Here is a 25,474-nt window from a genome sequence, read left to right on the forward strand (position 1 = left end):
TTAGTTGTAAGTGCTTTTTTATTTGGTGAAGGGGCCAAAGTTGTCCATCGTAAGAACCTAGTAGAAAATTGACCCGGCGGAAATTCTGGATTGCCCATAATTGGAGTAAGTGGGCCAGGGATTGAAGAGATACCTAGCTTTTGAAAAATTGAGTCCCAGACTCCTAATAATGAAAAAGAGGATATAGTTTAGACATAGTCCATGGGAGAAAGGTCAAGGGGCAGGTGTTATTTTGTTGCTCTATATTTACCCACTGTTTTGAATTACCATGATAGAACCAATCCACTATTCTATTCAATACAGATGCTGTGTAATAGAATTCTATATGCGTTAAGACCTGCTCCCCCCTCTGTCTTTTGCTTTACTAAAATTTCATAGCGAAGCCTGGCCATGGAATTCGGCCAGCTATACCATAGCAGACTAGATCGTAGTGAGCGGAAGAAAGCCCTCGGGAGTTCTATAGGTAGTGTTTGATATAGGTACAAAAAATGAGGTAAGATATCCATTTCATATATAGCCATTCTCCCTATCCAGGAATACTTCCTCCTAGTCTGTAGCTGACTAATCACGGAGTTCAGCATGGGCAAGTAATTTAATTTGTATATCTTTTCTTCTGTAACAGCGATATTAATGCCCAAATATTTAAGAGAATAAGATTCCCAATAAAAGGGAAAATTTGTTTCCAATATTTATTTCTCATTTAACGGTAATGTTATGTTAAGACATCGAGATTTTGTTACATTTTCTTTAAAATTTCTATAAAGTCTAAATCATTCTAGTTCATACAGGATTCTCGGAAAAACTATTCTTGGGTTGGATACATATATATAGGTCATCCGTGAAAATGCTCAGTTTATAAGAGCTATTGCCCACCTGAACTCCATGGATAGATGGATTAGACCGTAGAGCCACCGCCAGATGTTCCATAGCCAAAAGATATAGGTATGGGGATAGCGGACAGCCTGACATGTCTCATTTGAAATATTAATGGGTCGTGACAATATTCCCTTATCCTTGCAGATGAAGCGATGTATAAAGTCATTATTTTTTGTATAAATTCTATCGGGAGACCTACTTGTTTCAGGAATGCTACCATAAACCTCCAATCCAAGCGATTGAAGGCCTTCTCTGCATCTAATTAAAGAAGACTAAGTGGGTTCTTGGTTTTCCGGGCGTATTGTATCAGGAAACATGTCTTTAAGATATTACATGAGCTTCCCTGTTTGGGACAAACCCCACCTGATCTAGGTCTTCTAGGAGGGGATCACGGTTTGTAGACGCATGGCTAAAATGTTTGCAAAAATGTTTAAATAAACATTTATCAAGGATATGGGCCTAAAGCTAAATCATTGAGTAGGGTCCTTTTCTGGTTTTGCAATAAGAGTGCTTTGTGCCTCTTGTGTTTGCTTGATAAATGGATAATCTGACTTAATTTCCTTAAAGAGGTTACAAAGAACAGGACTGAAGACATCACCAAACTGCTTAAAGAAAGCTCCTGATAGCCCATCTGGACCAGCGCATTGACCTAGTTTTTAAGATTTTAGGGCCTGATTCACTTCTTCTGTTGAAAAAGGGGTAAGGAGACTCTTCGCCTTCTCTTCTGTTATACATGGTAGAGCGGTACCTTGAATATAGTCACAGAGTTGGGGATGGTTTAAAGTATCTGATATAGGTTTTCTTTGTATCCCTTAAATTATAAAGTGACGTGTAATACTCATGAAATGTAGAAGCGATTTGTTCGTAAGCGTATACAAGGCCTCGCTGTGGACATCAGACTTCTGAAATATAATGCCCAGATTGTTTTTTAGAGATCAAGCATGCTAGAGTTTTACTACATTTATTGCCCTGTTCATAAAGAACTTGCTGTGCACATTCTCTGTATTACAGAAAAACTTGTTCAAGCAAAGAACGCAGTTCAGCTCGCTTTTGTTGAAGGCATTGGAAAGTAGAGACCTCTATGTATGTTTTATGTTTTAGTTCTAATTCATGAATTTCCTTAAGAAGGGAAGCTACTTTAGAGGTCCTTTCTCTCTTCAATCTGGCGCCATGGGAGATATAAACTCCCCCAGCACACATTTCAATGCCTCCCACTTTATAGCAGGTGCCGTTGTATCATCCTTATGATCAGATAAAAAAGCTCAGACTGTCTCTGCTATAGATTGCCTTGTCAATGGATCCTTTAAAAAGTTCTCATTTAGCCTCCAAGTAGGTTTTGATTTACAAGTATTAGGAAGTTTCACCGAAAAATATAGTGGGAATTGTTGCGACCATATTTGTACACCTAGCGCAGACCATGGTTCCCAGTCTAACAAACAATGGGAAATTAGGAAATAGTCTATCCTGCTGTACGTGTAGTAAGAAGCTGAGTGGCATGTATAGTCTTTATCCAATGGATGCAAGGTGTGCCAGACATCTATTAACTGAAGTGAGTGGAGAAACCAATTCAACCTATTTAAACAGAGATGAGAAATATGTGATTTACCCATTGAATTATCCATTAAAGGATCCAGAGTTATGTTCAGATCACCACCTGCAATCAGCGATCCCTCCAGAAGTTCTCTAAGCTTACATAATATAGAAGTTAACATGATAGCTTGTCCTTGGTTTGGCACATAAATATTAGCCAGCCTAAATGCCTGGGAAAAGATTTTACATTTAACAAAGATGTACCCACCCTCAGGGTCAATAAGCTCCTAAACATCAGATATTAGGATTGAGGAGTGTACACCAATTGCCATGCCTTTTGATTTACACATAGGATTATTGCTCATAAACCAGGAGTAATAGTACCTTGTGGGCATTCATGGAAGTGATGTTAATTTAAAATGGTATTCCTGTAGAAAAAGAATATTTACCTTTTGCTTATGCATGTTGTATATTATGCTCATAAACCAGGAGGAATAGTACCTTGTGGGCATTCGTGGAACTGATGTTAATTTAAAATGGGTGCTCATAAACCAGGAGGAATAGTACCATTCCTCCAATAGAACAGTACCAACATTATATTAATAAAATTAATATGCATGTCTGAGCAGATCTGTTGTATGGTATGCATGTCTGCAAAAATCTGTGCGAAGGTCTTCCTGTCCTATTTTGACACCATAGATAGGAGCTAGGGAGTTTAGATTTTAGGAAATAGGTTCTAGTGCCAGATTAAATAGAAGAGGGAGAGGTGGCAGCCTTGTTTAGTTCCTTTATGTAAAAAAATAGTGTCTGAGATATAACCTACCACCACTATCCTAGCCAAGGGCGAGAAATACATACTAGCAATAAAGTATTGTAATTGACACAAAAAACTAGACGCTGGAGAGCTAAAGACAGCCACTGAAAACTGATGTTATGAAAAGCATTCTCAGCATCTAATGTAATAATTGCTAGGTCTTCAGAGGGGTGGGATCTTGCATGTTCTAGTACTATGAGGACTTTACCAATATTAGAAAATACTTATTTTTCCTTTGTCAGGCCTGCTTGTGCTGGAGGGATTAAAGATTACATTATCTTGGCTAGGCGGGATGTAATACATTTAGATAGAATTTTAGTATTGACTTTTAATAAAGAGAAAGGTGGGTAGGATCCAGGCTCAGTGGTATATTTACCCTTTTTTAGCAATCAATTTTATTTATGTTTGATTGGTAGCCAGTGACCTCCCCCCAAATCCCATTGTACACATCTAATAGGAAGATCATCTTAGCCCTAATAAATGCCTTTTCAGCTTCCTAGAAAAGATTAGGATCATTTTTATAGGTTGATTTAGTGGCTTCATATTCAAATCCTGCATCCCAAGTAGTATGCTAAAAATTGTCATTTTGAGCTAAGTATGAGGAAAATCTCCAGAGTCAGGTGGTTCCCTGAGGATAAAAATCATTAAGTGTTATGGACACAGGACTATGATAAGTTATGACCACATTGACCAGGTTGTGAATAGATGATTTATGAAGGTGTGGCAACAGGCATATGGTGTAAAGTAAGTAGTCTAGCTGAGCAAAATAATTGTATGGGGGCGAGTGATAATAGTACTCTTTATCTGATAAATGTTTTAGCCACCACATGTCTACTAAGTTGATGGTGGATATAATTTGAGAGAGCGGTGAAGTCAGAGGGGCATTAAATGACATTATTTAAGAGCTGTTCTATCTTTACTATTGCACAAGACAGTATTGAAGTCACCCCCTACAAAATGAGGTATATGAGGTTTGGGCAGTAGCCAACTAGTGTGAAAGAAGACTTTGCCTTGAAAGTTCGGGGCATAAATGTTTGCAATTTTAATTTCTCGGGAGGAAAACTGAGATGAGCAGTAACAATGCATCCTGCATCATCACTTTCTACACTTCACATATATACTGCAAGAAAGTAGCAGACAATCTCTTGTGCTCTCCTCCATCCATCTCCCACGGCAGATAATTTTATTTTAGAGCACTTGGAACTTGGCAGATGTTTCACAAATTTTTAATATGTAAATTGGCCCCAAAGGTTTTTCATCTGACATTTTTGATGTGATAGCTTTTTTTGCCAGTCTGCATTTAACAATCTTATGAAATTTATCACCAACATACAGTATTAGAGTACTTATTTGGTGCTAGCATAATTTCTTCCAGATATTTAGGGTTCAATTTAACATTTAAAGCTGAGCTTTCACTAAGACACAAGAGGATTCATTTACTAACACTGAAGAGTGCAAAATCTGGTGCAGCTCTGAATAGAAACCAATCAGCTTCAAGGTTTTTTTTTTTTTTTTTAATTAAACAAGCTGAAGTTAGAAGCTGATTGGCTAACATGCTGAGCTGCACCAGATTTTGCACTCTCCAGAGTTAATAAATCAATCACTATGTGTGTGTTCGTGTCAGCCCTCCCCCACTTAATTACAAAGCACTGGAGGAAATCACTCAAAACAAAAAAAAAGTTTGATTTGGAGATTTTATTGCTTGAGTTTAGATTTTTAATTTCGCAATCAGATCTTTATGAGATCTTCAAATGCATGGCACTATTTATTTGCAATAACCTCAAGGAACCTTAATATATATATGCAACAAAACGATTAAAGCGGAGTTCCGGGCAGAAAATCATGCCTTTACATTTTATGGCATCCTCTTCCTTATCCTTTCATGAGCCAGAATTGGACATTCCCGGGTTTTTTTTTTTTTACTTACCTTTTTACAGAGGAAAATATACTCACCTTTACATCCATTTCCTCCTTCCTCGGCTGCGGCCCGCGCCGTCACTTCCTGTCCCGCAATGCATCCTGGGAGCTCTTACTCGTTACTCCCAGGATGCAATTGGCACTGACATAGGCGGCCAGCCGCTCCTCTCATCGCGTTATTTCCAAACAGGAAATGACGCAATGTTAGGCGGAGCACAGTGCGGACGGCGCCATATTTACTGGGCATGCGTGAGATTTCGCGCTGGATTCACCGGCCTCCGCCCACTACAACCAGGAAGCAGGGCACACATTTCCCCACAGCAGACTCGGCGAACCAGCACAAAGATGGCGGCACTCTGCAGAAATTTTAAAAAGTAAGATTTTATGCTTGCAAAAATATTATTCCACTGTATAAAACAGGATTAGCAGATATATAGAGGTTGGAGGGTCACTGTTTGGGGGACATAAAAAAAAAAAAGATTCTGTGGCCGGAACTCTGCTTTAAAGTCTCTCAACATATTACCAGTAAACTAACACACACGCAGTTAAAATAATGACAAAAAACATTTGAGTAACTCATGATGAAGAAAGGATACAGCTGAGATACAGAAATAGCAGTCTCAGCCTCATTCCATCCAGTTTATTCCCATGCAGGTCTTGACCTTTCAGTCATTTCAGACTGTGGACTGCTGAGTTTTTATGGTCATAATGGAACTTTTCCCATTAAAAAGCTCTTAACAGTGAAGATGTGAAATCTGCATTTATGCTAAACAGATCAGTGACTCAGCAGCCACATGGTGTACTGTATTTCAGATTTGGGATGCTCCTCCAAAAGCTCAAATTAACACTAAGTGGTGCGGTCAGTTGGCTGATAATTTGTTTTCCTGTTAAGTAGTGTAGTGCTTACCCCAACCTGAGCAATTGGTGATAATGGTTTCTCTATTCTACCATGACTCATTAAAAGCTGAGTTCACCATTTGGAACATGTTACATGTTCTAGCTGTATTTAGGATGGAAGATGTAACATGTTCCAGCTCCTGCCGCCAGTCTCTCTGCTGATCCTCCCTCCATATCACAGCAGGCAGGTGATCCTCTCACGGCACCCAATGTCACTGTTTGAAAAGAGCAGGGTATTGTCCACACAACCGTATCATTCATTCATTGTTTTCTGTGAAAGAATGGACTACAACTACCTTCAACCACCGCAGCTGACAGCTTGTAGTTTTGAATTATCTGTGAGGTCACTGATGAGTGCTCTTATAGTTCAATCACAAGTCCTGCAACTTTCAAATAGACAGCCCATATGAAGGTACAGGCTGAAATCTCCAGGGCTTTTCTGTAGAAGCTTGACATTGCTCCCCTAAACCACTGATCAGTGCAATGCTTTCCATGCTCCTCCAGGAAATCATAATAAATGCATATTTTGTTAATGAAAAAATATGTGTATTTATTTTTTTTTCAAAATAGGTGAACTTATCCTTTAAAGTTGCTGGGTCACCACTCACACACTTGGTTATAGGTTATAAGCTGTTCACACCTGTAAAACTTAGTGTTATTATGTTATCACTCTATATCGACAAACAGAAAGTAAGCCACAGACTAATGAATGGTAAATTAATTAAATGTATTATATCAAGGCAGGTAAACAGTGCATGAATTAGCAAAGAACAAAAGAATTTTATGAAGTGAACTCTATAACAGGATCATTTTCCTAAACTGCGGCAATCTTAAAGCAAGTTTTAACTGAAGTAAATAATAATGAGCAGGATCAGAACCAGTTATCACAATAATATTGTTCTTGAGTGCACTCTGTATTGACACCCCAGATGTGGGTATGCTTAAGTGTTCCTGAACATGGTACCCCTAGAAGGTTATAGCAAAGTACCTGGTGCTTAGTTGTTAGTGGTGACCGGCATGCGATGGGGCCCTTCTGTAGGCAGTATACATGAAACTATCCTTTTAAGAGTGTGTGTGTGTGTGGGGGGGGGGTTAATGAGTGGCAGTTGAGCTGCTAAGTAAGAGCAATCTATACTGCTTTTACTGGGTGTAGCAAGAGTTTAGGATGTGTAGTTCAGCTCACCACTGCTGGCAGATAGCGGGTCCAGTCCCATGCACTTGGCAGTTAGCTGTCTGAGAAGTCTCAGTTCTCACATTAAAGCTTTCCTGATCAGGTCCTTATTGGCAGTAGGCACACAGACGGCAACTGGTCCCTTAGCTTTGAGGTTCCAACATGGCAAGAATACCTCCAGTGTCTCAGGCTTTGGTCTCTGATTTGAGCATAAGCACCCCCCCCCCTCCCAGTGATTGATCAGCTCTGTCTCTAATTGCTCAAGTCACTGAATGGTAACCTCATTCCCCTCTCAGGCTCTGGTCCCTCAGATGTATGGCACAGACCCTCGACAATAGGTCTGCAACTCTCATTCTCATTTGAGGACAGCCAAAAATATCTAGTGAATTGCCCAGGAAAATGTTGTCCTCCCCTCCTTTGTTGTCCTGATTGTTGTCATTTTAACTGTACTCTTTCCCCCTGTGCAGCGCACCTCTCAGCTTACAGTTCCCAAAATCCTTTGCATTGCTGCATCATGCCCTGTCACTAATTGGCTCATGTCTGTGGCTGCCAGAGGGAGGGAGCAGGAATGAGGGGGTAAAGTGGGAAGACACACACAGCCTGCAGCTGCAGCTCTCATGGCCCCTGTTTTGACACAGTGAGATGGTAGGAAAGGTGGGGGGAGGGGCTCATACAGCCAGTACCACCCAGATACAGCAGCTTCTCTGTGAATTCTATTCCTAGTTAGTGCAGTTCAAGCCTAACAACTTGATATGAAGAATAGGTATGAATCTAAAATTAAAAACATACGCCTTAAAGGTCAAAGGTTTCCCTAGAAACTACCAAGAAATACTTTCATTTAGTTTTTTTCGTATTGAAATATTTTCCAAAATGAGGACATTTTTCAGAATCGGAAACACCCTAAGTGCTTATTGTGGGAAAGGCAGCCAGTTAAATAGCCTCTGGTTTCCAAACATTACCCTTAGTTCTAACAAAGCAGCCATTGATTTTTCAATTACTAATAAAAATAGAATCTATTCAAATGTATGTCTATACAGTACAATCATCACATGAACTAAATAATCAACACATTCATATACATTCTTATTTGCATGCTTATCATAAATCATTGTCTCATTCTGCCATCTAGAGAATGATTATTTTCCAAATAAAAAAAAAGGAAAAGAATGCAGCTGATCCTCATTAGGCAGAATGTGCAAAATACAAAGCATCTGCTTTAATGTTTTTTCTTCATTTGCAAACCACACATTAGGTAAAAAGAAATGTAATTATACTTATTTAATTGATTTAGTGATGTATTTAATTACATGAAGTCTTCATTGTATAATTGATCTGCCCTGTGGTCTTTCAGAATGGCCTGTAAATATGAGTTGTGAAACAGTCAGTATATGAAGGTTTATTCTTTTACAGTTCCCAATGTGCAATAGAAGCAGACTTTGCTTGAAAACATAAATAACACATACAGTATTTATTTTAGATAATGTATTTTCAAGTGATTGCATTATTTGCATATATTATCTAGTCATTATTACAAAGAAGTGGGAGTGGTTAGTGCATTGGTGGTCAGCATTGTTATTGGGGATATTGAACATGTAATAGAATTTTATGGTGACTGGAGACATGCTCCAGTCTGTAATATTCAGTGAATGTAATACTACAGAAGGCAGTCAAAGACTGTAGCAACAGAAGATCAAAAACTATAAGCATGGCAGAAGAGGTGCTCAGAGATATTGAACATGCAATAGAAATTGTTGGCGACTGGTGAAATGTTGCAAGAGATAGTCATATACTGCAAACATCACTGCCCTTATAACCAGGGCTGCTGTTAGAAATCACGGGGCCCCATACATACAGCCTACCTGGCAGGGCCCCCACAATATTTTAAGACAATATTTTCAATGAAAGTACAATAAAATCATTATTAGCAGACAAAAAACATAACAGAGAACCTGTGTGAATTAGTCCTTTTTAATTGTTTATTACATTAAAAACATTTAGAAAAATGTTTTAAATGTTGAAAATGTTTAAATGTTTACAATTATTTTATATTACAATTTTTAAAAAATTTATTACAATGTTTAATTATTATTTTTTTTTTTTACAATTTATTTTCTTACAGGTCAGGCAAGCCTGCAGCGCTGTGGGAAGGGGGGGCACAGCGAAAGCTGGGCACAGCGAAAGGGGGGCACATGGGGAGATGGGAGATCAGAAGCAGACAGAACAGGTAGGGGGATCGGTGTGGGAGAAGCAATTACAGGGACGGTGCCCTGTGTCTGTGTCTCTCCCCATAGCAGCTGAAAGCCTGCAGGAGGGGTAGAAACTGGCTTTCAGAGCTTTTTTTTTTCTCAGAGAATAGATGCAGGAACTTAACCACACTCCCACCACAAGCCCCCACAGGAGCAAAGCAGGCAGCATTAAAGAGTCTTATAGAGGCTTTGTTAAATACAATGAGTGCATTATGCACATAGTTCACATGTACACTACATACAGAGTGCAAGGTTCAGGAGTGCACTACATACAGAGTGCATGGTTCAGGAGTGCACTATGTACAGGGCACAGGACTCAGGAGTGTGCTACGTACAGGGTGCAGGACTCAGGAGTGCACTACATACAGAGCGAAAGGCTCAGGAGTGCTCTATGTACAGGTTGCAGGCTGCATAAATAATACAGGGTTCAAGAGTGTGCCATGTACAGGGTAAAAGGCTCAGGTGTGTGCTACGTATAGGCTGCAGGGTTCAGAAATACAATATGTACAGGGCAAAGGACTCAAAGTACGCTATATACAGTGTGCAAGGCCCAGAAGTATGTTATTTACAGGGTGCAGAATTCGGTAATTGAATACATACAGAATGCAGGGCTTAGGAGTGCATTGTTGTAACTTCAAAATATAGACACAAACATTTTTGACAAGTCCTTTATTAAAGAAAATGAAAATTCCCCAAAAAGTTCCTCATTGTAAATCCATTTTTTTTTTCAATCACATCATCCAACGATACAGATCCATGTCAATTACAATGCCTGACAACTAGGGTTGAGCAGACACCTAGATGTCCGTGTTCGACGGGTTCGGCCGAACTTTAAAAAAAAGTCCGGGTCCGTGTCCCGGACTTTTACCGAACTTTTCCCGGACACCGAACCCCATTGAAGTCAATGGGGACCCGAACTTTAAGGCACTAAAATGGCTCTAAAACACCAAAGGAAAGGGCTAGAGTGCTGCAAATGGCAGCAAAACGTAATTAAGAGCATGGCAAGTGCTCTGCAAACAAATGTGGATAGGGAAATAACTTAAAACAACAAAAAAAAACAGAAAAATAAAACAATGTTCTTCTTCATCTCTGAAGGACGAGGCCCATATGGAGTAGGAGGGAGGTTGAGGTGGTGGTGGATGTGGCGGTGACATAGGCGTGCGCACAGGGTGTGCTGGGTGTGCCTGGGCACACCCTAATCACCTAGGGCACATAGCATTGCCAGTGAGGAGATGGGAAAGATCTCCCTGGGACCTGCTCTGCTCTATTTCTCCTTGCCTACAGGTACATGGCCCCGATACATTACTCTCCCTGCTGGCAAACACATGCATGTGTATTTCAACTTTGGGGTGCACACCTTAATGCAATAGGCTGCGCACACCTATGGGCGGTGTAGGTGGAAGCGGCGGTGGAGGAGGACCAGGGCCGGATTAACAGCATCATGGGCTTGGTGCTGAGGATTTTGAAGGGCCTTAAGGGCCGTGCCTTGCCATGCACCCAGAGGAGGAAGGGTGCAGCCATGCATGCCTAATTCAACATGGGATGCTGTCTCTGAAGCCCATAAACACATCCATGCATCGCCAACTGTCCCTCCTTGTCCGGCCTTCACGCTGTGTGGGGAGGTTCTGAGGGTGCTGCCTGGGGAAGCGAGCATAGAAGCCAGACTTCTGTGTTTACAAGTGACAGAAGAGCGGTAACAGTGAATATGGCCAACCCGGGGCCTATATAAAAGGTAGGGGCCTGGAGCTGCAGCTCCAATAGCCCCTACATTAATCTGGCCCTGAGGAGGAGGACGAGGTAGCCAACACTGCTTCTTTTCAAAAATTTTAAATGAGGGTACACCCCAAAAGAGTGAGAAAGAGCAAAAATGGAACAATGGGTGGGTAAGGTCGGTATCCATTGCTATTCTGCATAAGGTACGGAAAAGTCCCGTGGGATCCATGCCTGGTTCATTTTAATGAACGTGAGCTTGTCCACATTGTCTCTGGACAGGCGGCTGCGCTTGTCTGTTATAACGCCCCCAGCCGTGCTAAATACCCGTTCAGATAATACACTGGCTGCAGGGCACGCCAGCACCTCCAAGGCGTAAAGGGCAAGCTCAGGCCATGTGCCCAATTTGGAGACCCAGAAGTTGAAGGGGGCAGACCCGTCATTCACTACATGTAGGCGTGTGCACACATACTGCTCCACCATGTTGGTAAAATGCTGCCTCCTGCTAAGACGTTCCATCTGAGCTGCTGGTGCTGCTGTTTGTTGTGGCGTGCTGACAAAGCTTTTCCACATTTCGGCCATGCTAACCCTGCCTTCTGAGGTGCTGGCGGTGCCCTGGTTGCGTTGGCGACCTCCTCCTCCTCCTCCTCTGCCTTGTGCTTCCACTGTGGCCCCGCTGTCAGATGGGAATGCCAGCAGCATGGCGTCTACCAGCGTGCGCTTGTACTCGCGCATCTTGCGATCGCGCTCCAGTGAGTGAATTAAGGACGGTACGTTGTCCTTGTAACGGGGATCCAGCAGCGTGGCCACCCAGTAATCAGCACAAGTTAGAATGTGGGCAACTCGGCGGTCGTTGTGGAGACACTGCAGCATGTAATCGCTCATGTGTGCCAGGCTGCCCAGAGGCGACGAAAGGCTGTCCTCTGTGGGAGGTGTATCGTCCGTGTCCTCTGTATCCCCCCAGCCACGCACCAGTGATGGCCATGAGCTGGCCTGGGTGCCACCCTGCTGTGAACATGGTTCCATCTCCTCCTCCAGCTCCTCCTCCTCCTCATCCTCCTCATCCTCCAGAACTGTGCCCCTGCTGGACAATTGCGTCCCTGGCGTTTGCGTGTGCAGGAACCCACCCTCGGAGCCCCTTGCGAATGACTGCCCTGAAAGCCTTGGAAATGTTACCTCTTCATCCTCCTCCTCCTCCTCATCCTGTGCCACATCCTCTTCCATCATCGCCCGAATTGTTTTTTCAAGGAGGCATAGAAGTGGGATAGTTAAGCTGAGAACGGCGTCATTGCCACTGGCCATGTTGGTGGAGTACTCAAAACAGCGCAACAAGGCACACAGGTCTCGCATGGAGGCCCAGTTATTGGTGGTGAAGTGGTGCTGTTCCGCAGAGCGACTCACGCGTGCGTGCTGCAGCTGAAACTCCACTATGGCCTGCTGCTGCTCGCACAGTCTTTCCAGCATGTGCAAGGTGGAGTTCCACCTTGTGGGCACGTCACATATGAGGCGGTGAGCGGGAAGGCCGAAGTTACGCTGCAGCGCTGCCAGGCGAGCAGCAGCAGGGTGAGAACGCCGAAAGTGCGCACAAACGGCCCGCACTTTCTGCAGCAGCTCTGACATATCGGGGTAGTTTTTAAGGAACCTCTGCACCACCAAATTCAGCACATGCGCCAGGCAAGGGATGTGCGTCAAACCGGCTAGGCCCAGAGCTGCTATGAGATTTCGCCCGTTATCGCACACCACCAGGCCGGGCTTGAGGCTCGCTGGCAGCAACCACTCATTTGTCTGCTGTTCCATGCTCCTCCACAACTCCTGCGCGGTGTGTGGTTTGTCCCCCAAACAGGCAAGTTGTAAAACTGCCTGCTGTCGTTTACCCCTGGCCGTGCTGAAGTTGGTGGTGAAGGTGTTACGCTGTCCGGATGAGGAGGCGGTAGAGGATGAGGAAGCGGAGTAGGAGGAGTTAGGAACAGGAGGCAAACTGAAGCGCCCTGCAATCCTCGGTGGTGGAAGGACATGCGCCAAATTGCTATCCGCCTCAGGCCCATCCGCCACTGCATTTACCCAGTGTGCCGTTAGGGAGATATAACGCCCCTGACCGTGCTTACTGGTCCACGTATCCGTAGTTAGGTGGACCTTGGCACAGATGGCGTTGCGCAGTGCACACCTGATATTTTCCCCCACTTGGTTGTGCAGGGAAGGGATGGCTTGCCTGGAAAAGTAGTGGCGGCTGGGCACGACGTACTGTGGGACAGCCACCGACATAAGGTTTTTAAAACTGTGCGTCTCCACCAGACGGAATGACAGCATTTCAAAGGCCAATAATTTTGAAATGCTGGCATTCAGGGCCAGGGATCGCGGGTGGGTAGGGGGGTACTTCCTCTTCCTCTCAAGTGTTTGGGAGATGGAAAGCTGAACGCTTCCACGGGACATTGTGGAGATGGTTGTTGGTGACCCAGGTGGTGGTGTTGCTGACAGATCGTCTGTTTGCGGGGTGGCAGGTGCCGGTATCACTACAGATGTGGCTGGAGCGGCCGAGACTGCAGCAGAAGAGGAAGCAGGATGAGCCAGAGACGTTTCTTGGTTTTGAAGGTGTGTACTCCACTGCAGCTCGTGCTTTGCACTTAGATGCCTGATCATGCAGGTTGTGCTCAGGTTGAGAAGGTTTATGCCTCGCTTCAAGCTCTGATTGCACAGGGTGCAAACCACTCGTGTCCTGTCATCAGCACATTTTCTAAAGAACTTCCACGCTAGAGAACTCCTTTGAGCTGACTTTGGTGCGCTCGTTCCCTTGCTGCGTTGGGCAGTAGCGGGCGTAGTGTCTAGGGCACGGCCGCTCCGCTTCTGCACCCTGCTCCCTCTTCTGCTGTGCTGGTGGCTCTGTGCGACCACCGCCTCTTCCTCCAAACTACTCAGGTCACCTGCATGACGTTCATTCCATGTGAGGTCGAGGACCTCATCGTCCTCCACATCATCTTCCACCCAGTCTTCACCCCTGCCCTCCTTGTCGGTCTCCACAATGCTGAACGCCGCAGCAGTTGGCACCTGCGTTTCGTCATCATCGGAGACGTGCTGCGATGATCCTTGCATGTACTCATCTTGAGAAATAAGTGGTTGGGCATCGCTGCACTCAATCTCTTCCACTTCTGGGGCAGGGCTAGGTGGATGGCCCTGGGAAACCCTGCTGACAGAGTCCTCAAAAAGAATAAGAGACTGCTGTATGGCTTGGGGCTCAGACTGCTGGCCTGATTTGCAAGGGGGTGAGGTGAAAGACGGTTGGACATTGGCTGCAGGTGCCAACTCTGACCTTTCTGCAGTAGACTGGGTGGGAGACAATGTGAAGGAACTGGAGGCACTGTCAGCAGCAAACCAATCTACTATCGCCTCAACTTGTTCTGGCCTCATCACTTCTAGGGGCGTTTGATGCCCTACCAAATACTGATGCAGGTTCTGTCGCCTACTCACACTTGAGGAAGGTGTTTCACTTGTGCGTGTAGCTGGCACAGATCGACCGCGTCCTCTCCTTGCAACAGGAGCTCTACCAGCAGCACCACGACCCAGGCCACGGCCCTTATTTGACGGTCTCCTCATATTTCTGTAATTTAAGATCTTGCCCTAGAAAGGTTTTTATTGAATAGCGGAATAGGAAATATGATCCAAAAAAGTGTATGTATCTCGCACGTACAAAACCACACTAGGCCCCAATTACTATTGTTTCTACCCCTAAAAGGATGGATGAGGAGTAGGAGGAGTATGGAACAGACAGCACCCTCAAATCTTCAGAAGTATGAGATGAACCCCAAAAACTTGGAAAGGTGGATCTCACACGTACCGACACAGACTATCCCGCAATTCAATTGATCCTCAAAGGTTTTTATTGAATAGCGGAATAGGAAATATGATCAAAAAAAGTGTATGTATCTCGCACGTACACAACCACACTAGGCCCCAATTACTATTGTTTGTACCCCTAAAAGGATGGATGAGGAGTAGGAGGAGGAGTATGGAACAGGCAGCACCCTCAAATCTTCAGAAGTATGAGATGAACCCCAAAAACTTGGAAAGGTGGATCTCACACGTACCGACACAGACTATCCCGCAATTCAATTGATCCTCAAAGGTTTTTATTGAATAGCGGAATAGGAAATATGATCAAAAAAAGTGTATGTATCTCGCACGTACACAACCACACTAGGCCCCAATTACTATTGTTTGTACCCCTAAAAGGATGGATGAGGAGTAGGAGGAGGAGTATGGAACAGGCAGCACCCTCAAATCTTCAGAAGTATGAGATGAACCCCAAAAACTTGGAAAGGTGGATCTCACACGTACCGACACAGACTATCCCGCAATTCAATTGATCCTCAAAGGTTTTTATTGAATAGCGGAATAGGAAATATGATCAAAAAAAGTGTATGTATCTCGCACGTACACAACCACACTAGGCCCCAATTACTATTGTTTGTACCCCTAAAAGGATGGATGAGGAGTAGGAGGAGGAGTATGGAACAGGCAGCACCCTCAAATCTTCAGAAGTATGAGATGAACCCCAAAAACTTGGAAAGGTGGATCTCACACGTACCGACACAGACTATCCCGCAATTCAATTGATCCTCAAAGGTTTTTATTGAATAGCGGAATAGGAAATATGATCAAAAAAAGTGTATGTATCTCGCACGTACACAACCACACTAGGCCCCAATTACTATTGTTTGTACCCCTAAAAGGATGGATGAGGAGTAGGAGGAGGAGTATGGAACAGGCAGCACCCTCAAATCTTCAGAAGTATGAGATGAACCCCAAAAACTTGGAAAGGTGGATCTCACACGTACTGACACAGACTATCCCGCAATTCAATTGATCCTCAAAGGTTTTTATTGAATAGCGGAATAGGAAATATGATCAAAAAAAGTGTATGTATCTCGCACGTACACAACCACACTAGGCCCCAATTACTATTGTTTGTACCCCTAAAAGGATGGTTGAGCAGTAGGAGCAGGAGTATGGAACAGGCAGCACCCTCAAATCTTCAGAAGTATGAGATGAACCCCAACAACTTGGAAAGGTGGATCTCACACGTACCGACACAGACTATCTCGCAATTGAATTGATCCCCAAAGGTTTTAATTGAATAGCGGAATAGAAAATATGATCAAAAAGAAAGTGTATGTATCTCGCACGTACACCACCACACTAGGCCCCAATTACTATTGTTTGTACCCCTAAAAGGCTAGGAGTAGGGGGAGTATGGAACAGGCAGCACCCTCAAACCTTCAGAAGTATGAGATGAACCCCAACAACTTGGAAAGGTGGATCTCTCTCACACGTACCAACACAGACTATCCCCCAATTTAACTGATCCCCAAAGGTTTTTGATTAAATAGCGGAATAGAAAATATGATCCAAAAAAAGTGTATGTATATCACACGTACACAACCACACTGGGCCCCAATTACTATTGTTTGTACCCCTAAAAGGCTAGATGAGGAGTAGGGGGAGTATGGAACAGGCAGCACCCTCAAACCTTCAGAAGTATGAGATGAACCCCAACAACTTGGAAAGGTGGATCTCTCTCACACGTACCAACAGAGACTATCCCCCAATTTAACTGATCCCCAAAGGTTTTTGATTAAATAGCGGAATAGAAAATATGATCCAAAAAAAGTGTATGTATATCACACGTACACAACCACACTAGGCCCCAATTACTATTGTTTGTACCCCTAAAAGGCTAGGAGTAGGGGGAGTATGGAACAGGCAGCACCCTCAAACCTTCAGAAGTATGAGATGAACCCCAACAACTTGGAAAGGTGGATCTCTCTCACACGTACCAACACAGACTATCCCCCAATTTAACTGATCCCCAAAGGTTTTTGATTAAATAGCGGAATAGAAAATATGATCCAAAAAAAGTGTATGTATATCACACGTACACAACCACACTAGGCCCCAATTACTATTGTTTGTACCCCTAAAAGGCTAGGAGTAGGGGGAGTATGGAACAGGCAGCACCCTCAAACCTTCAGAAGTATGAGATGAACCCCAAAAACTTGGAAAGGTGGATCTCTCTCACACGTACCAACACAGACTATCCCCCAATTTAACTGATCCCCAAAGGTTTTTGATTAAATAGCGGAATAGAAAATATGATCCAAAAAAAGTGTATGTATATCACACGTACACAACCACACTAGGCCCCAATTACTATTGTTTGTACCCCTAAAAGGCTAGATGAGGAGTAGGGGGGGTATGGAACAGGCAGCACCCTCAAACCTTCAGAAGTATGAGATGAACCCCAACAACTTGGAAAGGTGGAACTCTCTCACACGTACCAACACAGACTATCCCCCAATTTAACTGATCCCCAAAGGTTTTTGATTAAATAGCGGAATAGAAAATATGATCCAAAAAAAGTGTATGTATATCACACGTACACAACCACACTAGGCCCCAATTACTATTGTTTGTACCCCTAAAAGGCTAGGAGTAGGGGGAGTATGGAACAGGCAGCACCCTTAAAACCTTCAGAAGTATGAGATGAACCCCAACAACTTGGAAAGGTGGATCTCTCTCACACGTACCAACACAGACTATCCCCCAATTTAACTGATCCCCAAAGGTTTTTGATTAAATAGCGGAATAGAAAATATGATCCAAAAAAAGTGTATGTATATCACACGTACACAACCACACTAGGCCCCAATTACTATTGTTTGTACCCCTAAAAGGCTAGATGAGGAGTAGGGGGGGTATGGAACAGGCAGCACCCTCAAATCTTCAGAAGTATGAGATGAACCCCAAAAACTTGGAAAGGTGGATCTCTCTCACACGTACCAACACAGACTATCCCCCAATTTAACTGATCCCCAAAGGTTTTTGATTAAATAGCGGAATAGAAAATATGATCCAAAAAAAGTGTATGTATATCACACGTACACAACCACACTAGGCCCCAATTACTATTGTTTGTACCCCTAAAAGGCTAGGAGTAGGGGGAGTATGGAACAGGCAGCACCCTCAAACCTTCAGAAGTATGAGATGAACCCCAACAACTTGGAAAGGTGGATCTCTCTCACACGTACCAACATAGACTATCCCCCAATTTAACTGATCCCCAAAGGTTTTTGATTAAATAGCGGAATAGAAAATATGATCCAAAAAAAGTGTATGTATATCACACGTACACAACCACACTAGGCCCCAATTACTATTGTTTGTACCCCTAAAAGGCTAGGAGTAGGGGGAGTATGGAACAGGCAGCACCCTCAAACCTTCAGAAGTATGAGATGAACCCCAACAACTTGGAAAGGTGGATCTCTCTCACACGTACCAACACAGACTATCCCCCAATTTAACTGATCCCCAAAGGTTTTTGATTAAATAGCGGAATAGAAAATATGATCCAAAAAAAGTGTATGTATATCACACGTACACAACCACACTAGGCCCCAATTACTATTGTTTGTACCCCTAAAAGGCTAGATGAGGAGTAGGGGGGGTATGGAACAGGCAGCACCCTCAAATCTTCAGAAGTATGAGATGAACCCCAAAAACTTGGAAAGGTGGATCTCTCTCACACGTACCAACACAGACTATCCCCCAATTTAACTGATCCCCAAAGGTTTTTGATTAAATAGCGGAATAGAAAATATGATCCAAAAAAAGTGTATGTATATCACACGTACACAACCACACTAGGCCCCAATTACTATTGTTTGTACCCCTAAAAGGCTAGATGAGGAGTAGGGGGGGTATGGAACAGGCAGCACCCTCAAATCTTCAGAAGTATGAGATGAACCCCAAAAACTTGGAAAGGTGGATCTCTCTCACACGTACCAACACAGACTATCCCCCAATTTAACTGATCCCCAAAGGTTTTTGATTAAATAGCGGAATAGAAAATATGATCCAAAAAAAGTGTATGTATATCACACGTACACAACCACACTAGGCCCCAATTACTATTGTTTGTACCCCTAAAAGGCTAGATGAGGAGTAGGGGGGGGGGGGTATGGAACAGGCAGCACCCTCAAACCTTCAGAAGTATGAGATGAACCCCAACAACTTGGAAAGGTGGATCTCTCTCACACGTACCAACACAGACTATCCCCCAATTTAACTGATCCCCAAAGGTTTTTGATTAAATAGCGGAATAGAAAATATGATCCAAAAAAAGTGTATGTATATCACACGTACACAACCACACTAGGCCCCAATTACTATTGTTTGTACCCCTAAAAGGCTAGATGAGGAGTAGGGGGGGTATGGAACAGGCAGCACCCTCAAACCTTCAGAAGTATGAGATGAACCCCAACAACTTGGAAAGGTGGATCTCTCTCACACGTACCAACACAGACTATCCCCCAATTTAACTGATCCCCAAAGGTTTTTGATTAAATAGCGGAATAGAAAATATGATCCAAAAAAAGTGTATGTATATCACACGTACACAACCACACTAGGCCCCAATTACTATTGTTTGTACCCCTAAAAGGCTAGATGAGGAGTAGGGGGGGTATGGAACAGGCAGCACCCTCAAACCTTCAGAAGTATGAGATGAACCCCAACAACTTGGAAAGGTGGATCTCTCTCACACGTACCAACACAGACTATCCCCCAATTTAACTGATCCCCAAAGGTTTTTGATTAAATAGCGGAATAGAAAATATGATCCAAAAAAAGTGTATGTATATCACACGTACACAACCACACTAGGCCCCAATTACTATTGTTTGTACCCCTAAAAGGCTAGGAGTAGGGGGAGTATGGAACAGGCAGCACCCTCAAACCTTCAGAAGTATGAGATGAACCCCAACAACTTGGAAAGGTGGATCTCTCTCACACGTACCAACACAGACTATCCCCCAATTTAACTGATCCCCAAAGGTTTTTGATTAAATAGCGGAATAGAAAATATGATCCAAAAAAAGTGTATGTATATCACACGTACACAACCACACTAGGCCCCAATTACTATTGTTTGTACCCCTAAAAGGCTAGATGAGGAGTAGGGGGAGTATGGAACAGGCAGCACCCTCAAATCTTCAGAAGTATGAGATTGTGTTCACTGTACCCCACAAAGATTGAGTTCACTGCACCCCACAATGATTGTGTTCACTGCACCCCACAAAGATTGTGTTCACTGCACCTCACAAAGATTGTGTTCACTGTACCCCCCAAAGATTGTGTTCACTGCACCCCACAAAGATTCTGTTCACTGTACCCCACAAAGATTGTGTTCACTGCACCCTAAAAGGATGTTGTTCACTGCACCCCACAAAGATTGTGTTCACTGCACCCTAAAAGGATGTTGTTCACTGCACCCCAAAAAGATTGTGTTCACTGTACCCCCCCAAAGATTGTGTTCACTGCACCCCACAAAGATTGTGTTCACTGCACCCCAAAAATATTGTGTTCACTGTACCCCCCAAAGATTGTGTTCACTGCACCCCAAAAAGATTGTGTTCACTGTACCCCCCAAAGATTCTGTTCACTGCACCCCACAAAGATTCTGTTCACTGTACCCCACAAAGATTGTGTTCACTGCACCCCAAAAAGATTGTGTTCACTGTACCCCCCCAAAGATTGTGTTCACTGCACCCCACAAAGATTCTGTTCACTGCACCCCACAAAGGATTTTGTTCACTGCACCCCAAAAAGATTGTGTTCACTGCACCCCAAAAAGGATTTTGATCACTGCACCCCAAAAAGGATGTTGTTCACTGCACCCCAAAAATGATTTTGTTCACTCCACCCCAAAAAGATTGTGTTCACTGCACCCCACAAAGATTGTGTTCACTGCACCCCAAAAAGATTGTGTTCACTGTACCCCCCAAAGATTGTGTTCACTGCACCCCACAAAGATTCTGTTCACTGTACCCCACAAAGATTGTGTTCACTGCACCCCAAAAAGATTGTGTTCACTGCACCCCAAAAAGGATGTTGTTCACTGCACCCCAAAAAGGATGTTGTTCACTCCACCCCAAAAAGATTGTGTTCACTGCACCCCACAAAGATTGTGTTCACTGCACCCCAAAAAGGATTTTGTTCACTGCACCCCAAAAAGGATTTTGTTCACTGCACCCCAAAAAGGATGTTGTTCACTCCACCCCAAAAAGATTGTGTTCACTGCACCCCAAAAAGATTGTGTTCACTGCACCCCACAAAGGATTTTGTTCACTGCACCCCAAAAAGATTGTGTTCACTGCACCCCAAAAAGGATGTTGTTCACTGCACCCCAAAAAGGATTTTGTTCACTGCACCCCAAAAAGATTGTGTTCACTGCACCCCACAAAGGATTTTGTTCACTGCACCCCACAAAGATTGTGTTCACTGCACACCAAAAAGGATTGTGTTCACTGCACCCCAAAAAGATTTTGTTCACTGCACCCCAAAAAGATTGTGTTCACTGCAGCCCAAAAAGATTGTGTTCACTGCAGCCCAAAAAGATTGTGTTCACTGCAGCCCAAAAAGATTGTGTTCACTGCAGCCCAAAAAGATTGTGTTCACTGCAGCCCAAAAAGATTGTGTTCACTGCAGCTCACACACAGAAAAATGGATGTGGATCACTGACACCTGCCTATCTCCAATCCCACACCACACAGCAATATCGATTGTAGTTTGTAGAACACAGTTTCCCTAAAATTCAGCAGACTCTGTCCCTAACAGGATTGAGAAGAGATCGTAGATCAGGATTGAGTGCAGATTCACCCCACCCCCCACACAGCAATATCGATTGTAGTTTGTAGAAGACACTGACCCTATAATTCAGCAGACTCTATCCCTAAAATGCCTACAACTCGCCCTGCCTAAACACTCCGACCTGTCCCTCAATTCTATCCGGACACAAATGGTTTTTTCCTGCCTATCTTTCCCTAATCAGCAGCCAGCACGTTGATGTGTGCTCTGTCCCTGATATAAGCAGCATAATGACGCCGCTGCGGCTGCCTCGAACTTATAAAGACTTGGTCACATGCTTCAGACGGCCAATCACAGCTACTAAGACAATTGCAGGCATGGCTGGGATGGCTTAAGGCACACCAGTTAAACGATTGTTGATTGGCTGTTGAAAGCCCGCCATGAAAAGAGCGCCAAAGCATGCAAAACCCGGAAATAAAACGACCGAACACGGATTTTTACCCGAACATACAGTAAAGTGTCCGTGTCCGTGTTCGGGTACAAAAAATCCAATTATTCGGTACGAACACGAATAATACAGTCCGTGTTCGCTCAACACTACTGACAACCCATTAAAAGAAAAAAATTGCAGCTGCTGAGACACGTTCCTCTTGTTCGTCTGTTACCTGATGAATAGAAAGTGGATGACAGCTGTTATATACAAGGGAGCAGGCTCTCCTGGTGATGTCATTGACCATACATGGACATGACCATATATGGTCAATGATATCACTAGGATTCTTCTCCTTTGCATACATGGCCAAGGATTCATGAATCCAAAGTTGTTAAAGTGATGCTAAGCATACAATGTTTAATTGCCATTATCCCTATTTATTCATAAAGATCATGCTACTGTATTTAGGTTAATATAAAAAAGCATCTGAGTAACTTATTTATTTATTTTCTTGCATTAGCATGGTGGAGTTTAAGTTTACTTTCAATCGCTTTCACTTCATTCACATTGTAAAGATATTTGGAGATGGTTCTGCCAATCACAGAATGTGTCATACCACCAGCTTGTGCCTGTGGTGCGTATGTGTTTGGACTAACAGGGAGATGAAACCTCCACCAATCAGCATCTGATATCCTGCCCTCATAGTGTTTCGCAATATGAGGGCAAGTAGGAGGGAAGGAGGGGACTGTCATTTACCACTGTGTATACACCCACATGTGTGACTCTATAGTCATGTGGGCTACATAGATGTAATAAGGAGGATATGAACAGTTTAAAAGGAACTGAAACCAAAACATGCTCTGTGGATATGGCAATGGCTGGTCTACACAATATCAAGCTACAGTGGGGTCACAGACAAGTAGGGAGCAGCAGAATTAACCATGTTTTTGAAATCTATAGAAAACAAATATTCTAGTGGCAAAGTGAGTATGAACACAATGTAATAAAATATAATGATTTGGGATTAATGACACTTTTGGCGCTTTTCCACTGCATAGAACCGTACCGGCTTGGCACGCTTTTGTGCTTTTCCACTGCGGTACCGCATGGTATAGGGTCGGAACGGTTCGGTACGGTACGGTATAGGTTTGCTTTTCCACTGCATGGAACCGAACGGTACGGTACGGTACGGCTCTGAAAAAACAGTACCTACTCGATTGTGGTTCCAACAGGTACCAAACTGGTACCATATCCCACAATCCTTTGCATGCAGTCACTACTAGCCACTGATTGGTCAGAGAATCACACCCACCCCGTTGTTATCCCACCCACTTAACTTTAGTACTACTTTAGTGGAAAAGCGAACCTATACCGTACCGTACCGAACCGTTCCGACACTATACCGTGCGGTACCGCAGTGGAAAAGCAAACCGGGCCAAGCAGGGCCGAGTAGAGCCGAGCCGGTACTAGCCGGTACTTGCAGTGGAAAAGTGCCATTTAAGGACTCAGTGGTGCCTGCACCACTGGCATCCTTAACAACCAGTGACAGTGGGAAGCTGTCATGTATAATAGTGATAGTAATGCCACTATTAAAGATGATGTTTGGCTCCCGTAGAATGGCTAAATGTTTGGGCATTTGTCCAAATACCCAAGTAGCCAAATTTTGGTCTGAACATTTGCTTGGATCAAGCTTTGAGCTCATCTTAATCACCAGGACTCAAAAGCTTATACCTAAGTGTCCGCAAAGAGCTTAGCCACATTATAGCCAGACTTTGTTCCTAATTCTTTAGGACTGATCAGACTTATTTTACTGTTGTGGGTTTAGTAACACTTTAATAAAGCAATGGGCCCTAATGGTATTCATCCCAGTGTTCTAAAAGAAGTTTGAGATATAGTTGTTGGACCATTAACAGATCTTTTTAATCAATCTCTTCTAGCAAGAGAAGTTCCCCATGACTGGCAGACAGCTAATATTAGGCTATATTCACTAAAGAAGACTGCATGTGATATTTAGGTGTCTGGACACATTTTCCCTAAATATTGCATTCGATCCTGAAACTGTCGATTCACTATGCCGTTTTGTGGTATTTACCGCAAAACACTGAAAACGTACAGTATACGGAACGAAAAAGTGTTAAACTCAATTCACAGAAGGAAATACATAATTAAATGCATGGTAATTAAGTAGTGGTCCAGGCATGCAGTGTTTAAGAAATGTAAAAATATAATAGCCAATTTTGAGTAGTCTCTGCCTTTTTGGATCAGTTCTCTCAACAGTAATGCACATAAAACTAAATATGGAAATCACTGGGGTTGATTTACTTAAAGTATAACTAAAAACTTTAGTTTTGGATAGAGTAGAGGTGGATTAGAACACCTTTTTTAGGCTTTTATGTTTTTCTGTGCCCCCCATTAAGGAGAATCCCCCTCTCTATTTGTAGTGTTTACCATCATCATTGAAAGTGAAAGTAAAAGAACATCCCACATTTTAGGTTGTCCCCAGAAAAGTAATAGAGGGGAAATATTCCAATAGCGACACAGATAGCAAACAAATTAGAAAAAAAAAAGTCAGGGGTTATAACCCTCCCCTACTCTATCCAATTTAAATAAAGTTTTGCCTATAGTTCTACTTTAAGGTATATAGACATGATGTGCAATTTGCAAGTTGCTCCAGAGCTTAGTACATGAGGTAAAGCTTCACTTTACAAAGAATACCCAATCACATGCAATGAAAAAAAGAACCATCATTTTTGCTTGCACATGATTGGATGATGGAAGTCAGCAGAGCCCCCCCCCCTTCCCATTTACTAAGCTTTGGACCAACGTCACTTGTAAAGAGCTCAATCTATGTGCCTTCAGTAAATTCACAACATTACATTTATTAAATCCCCCCTATTACATGTAGTAAATTATATTAATTTTCTCCTCTCACTTTGCCAGGTTTTAAGAGATTTTTTTGTGAATATACAAGCATATGCATCATTTGCTGCAAAAAAACTCCCAATCCCTCCAAATATAATACAATGTACATGCATATCACATTGGTCTAATCCCTTGTTGAATATGTCATATGTAGTGAGGATAATTTATTTTTTCAAAATTATTTTTAGGGATATCTTCCCACTGACAAGTTCCCTATAAGGGGTAACCTTCCCAGCGACCACAAGTGTAAGGAGCATTCTTCCCACTGACCATCACACTAATGTATAATGAATTGTAGCTATAGTAATTTTAACAGGGCTTTC

Source organism: Pelophylax lessonae, assembly GCF_965119305.1.
Source record: "Pelophylax lessonae genome assembly, chromosome: 2".
Classification (NCBI taxonomy): Eukaryota; Metazoa; Chordata; class Amphibia; order Anura; family Ranidae; genus Pelophylax; species Pelophylax lessonae.